The following is a 2,893-nucleotide window of genomic DNA, read 5'->3' on the forward strand; positions in this document are numbered from 1 at the left end:
TGCTATGTAAGGAGACAGCAGGAGCTGTGTGTGTGTGTGTGTGTGTGTGTGTGTGTGTGTGTGTGTGTGTGTGTGTGTGTGTGTGTGTGAGTGTGAGTGTGTGTGTGTGTGTGTGTGTGTGTGAGGTAAATGTCACTGGTGTTGTGTGCTTACCTGTCAGTAAAAAGCGAAGAGGATTTTTTGAAAAGGCCATCTTTTAAAGGTCAGAGGTACAGTCACAACTTCAGCACCTCGACACACAAACTGAGATCAGTGAACACAACGCTGGGATTTATCCCAGAGTGGACACGCCGCACTGTACCGATAGTCATCCATACAACAGTCCATTGTTACTGTTACTGAAGGAAAATTAAACTTACTTTAACATCTCTTACAGACATAAAGGCAAAATTCACTGTGTTGTGTTTGTGCTGCACAGTTTTCCAGGTTGGTTGTACTGTTGTACCAGATATGACTGCAATGACAATAAAGACGTATCTAATATTAACTTCAAATTGAAAAACAGGTGGACGAAAAGTGGATAACAGAAGAAATCCTGCTCGGTCTGTGAGGGCTTCAAAGATGGACCCTCTGTCATAGTCTGGTTGGGCACCTGCAGGTCTCAGACAGCGGCTCCTCCTCCTTTAGGCGGAGTCCGGTTGCCCCTCCCTGGCTGACCACCTGTGAGCAATCGTGCCAGCGGTATATCAGACCTGCGCTCTCAACCATTCATCGCCTGAGTATCTGCTATCCCCATGTTAGTTCAGTGGAGCATCATAAACCTTGTCCTGACGCCGTGTGATGACTCACCTGTTTTTTCTTGTCCTCAGAGATAGCACCCGGAGTGGAGATCTCGTTCCCCTCGCTCCCGTCCTCCTGGACCTGGGCCGCCTGCTGCTTACACAACGTGGCCTGCCGGCCCACCGCTCACCTGCCTGCCTCCCCACGCCTCGACCGCTTCCGGGCTTTCCGCTCCACCTGTCCCCTCCATCTGAAACCAAGTAAGGCAATTCAATTCAACTGTGGAGGATTGTTGGTTGTCTGCTGGATCCCTCTGATCGTGATCTCCTCTTATTCCAGTGCCCCCGGTCCCTACCTAGTCCTGTTTCTACCTCCCCGCTGCCCCCGCTGTTCAGCCGTCTCCTAGAGGTGTCTAGGTCGCCCTCATTATTCACCTACGAATCCTACGCGCCACTAGTGTGGTGGCGTCGCTTTGTTTTTTACCTTTGTTTACCTGTGGGCGGAAATAAATCATTTGTTCTCTGTCACCTCGCTTCCGGGTTGGTTTCTGCACCTGTGTCCATCCCTGTTCCCTCGTGCCGCTGGGCCGTGACACCCTCTGCTGAAGTGTACAGTAGATGACCACACAGCAACAACACAGAAACCCAACATAGAAGCAGACAGAGTGAAGAATCATCTTTTCCCTCAATTATTCCACTTTTTCACCTTAAATTAACGATAATGTGAAAAAAGCTGCACTTATCCTTTTAAATGTGCATAACTGTGTCATGAACCGAAGTTCAGCGCACAAGCTGGACCCAGAAGCAGAGCCAACACACACATGAGTATGAGAAAACAAACTTTATTTTACCAGAAGGTGTCCCGGGAAGGTAGAAGGAAAACACGCGTGAAACTAGAGAAACCAAGGGACCGAAAACGGGACTGTGGGAGGCTGCAACAGAAAAAGGAAAAGGATTATTGGGGCGCGGGGAAATAGCAGCATACGTGGGGGAAGAGTATGAGTCTTACGGTGACAGCGGGGCCGTGGGAGCCGGAGGGAGGGGTGAGGGTCCGCGGGGGAGCTCCAGGAAAGTCGAGGTGGCGAGTACTGAAGGCGATCCAAATTCCAGACGGGCAGGTGAACAGGCAGGTGGCTCAAAAAAACACGCCGAGTTGTTATCTGAGTGCACAGGACAGAATTAGCGCAAGTTCAGACAGATGAGTTTTCACAATCGCTTTCCCGCAGGTGTACGTTACCGCTGTGAGACGACTACGGACTGGCGTGGAGCAGCAGGCTGGGCTGGATCAAATAGTCCGCCTGATGATCGCCTGGGATGGGGTGCAGGTGTGGAGTTAACAGCCACGCCCGTGGGCGTGGGCATCCCATCAGCTCCTCGGACGCCGGGACCATGACAAACTGAATTCCTCCTTATCTGAATAAGCCTGCTCCACGTCAGCGCAGGTCTCTCCCTGGGAATGTTTGGAGGATTATACTCCATGACCATGCTCCATATTTATATGCACTGTTTACAGGTTGTTGTAGTTTAATACACTCGTGTGTAAATGCTCAGTAGTAGAAGCATTTATAAGGCAGCCCAGGTTTATTAGCCATCCCTCATTCAGGGGCCGTTGGCCTCTAACGGTCAGTTTTACTACAAACATTAAAAGCCAGAGAGTTTCTCCTCTTAACTGTCACTGATTATAACACGATGGATGATTTAAGCCCTGTTCTGTTCATGCCTCATATTAAACACAGGAGTTATAAAGTCTTTAGTCATGTTCCCCAGCGCTGTTCTCGAGTCCCTGTGAGGATAAGTGCCTCCTGAGAGAAGGCAGGATTCACCTTTGACCTTTGAAGAAGCACATATTTGTCACACAGACGCTTACAGCTGCCGAGTGTCTGATCGGGGACAAACCAGGACCCTGCATCAGTGGTCACATGACGCTGGTTATCAGCTCACTCACATGTGGATGCTGCCAGCGTCTGACCAGTTACAAGCACGGATCGTGTACTCACAGCGGAGTGGCTCTGCTCTGTCACTGATGTGATCAGCTTTTATTCTGAAGCTGCTCTCAGGGTCAGCTGTACCTGCAGGTAGATCTGACTTCAGTCAGTCGAGCTGATTTTCTCGCCTCTTTGAAACCAGAAACAGGAAAATCAAACCAGCAGACCGTCAGCAGGTTCCAGTTTCTG

At 50.1% G+C, this 2,893-nt stretch overlaps 1 long non-coding RNA gene across 1 annotated transcript; it reads right to left on the reverse strand.

The window, feature by feature from the left end:
- Positions 1 to 1,499: 1,499 nt before the first annotated feature.
- On the reverse strand, positions 1,500 to 2,136 carry LOC309697879. The gene is made up of 3 exons (XR_014273948.1): positions 1,957 to 2,136; positions 1,729 to 1,879; positions 1,500 to 1,651 (listed from the first exon to the last, which is right to left on the reverse strand). It is a non-coding gene; the product is annotated as an uncharacterized lncRNA (long non-coding RNA).
- Between the last annotated feature and the right edge of the window lie 757 nt (positions 2,137 to 2,893).

The sequence above is a fragment of the Aulonocara stuartgranti genome (assembly GCF_965226115.1).
Source record: "Aulonocara stuartgranti genome assembly, chromosome: 20".
NCBI lineage: Eukaryota > Metazoa > Chordata > Actinopteri > Cichliformes > Cichlidae > Aulonocara > Aulonocara stuartgranti.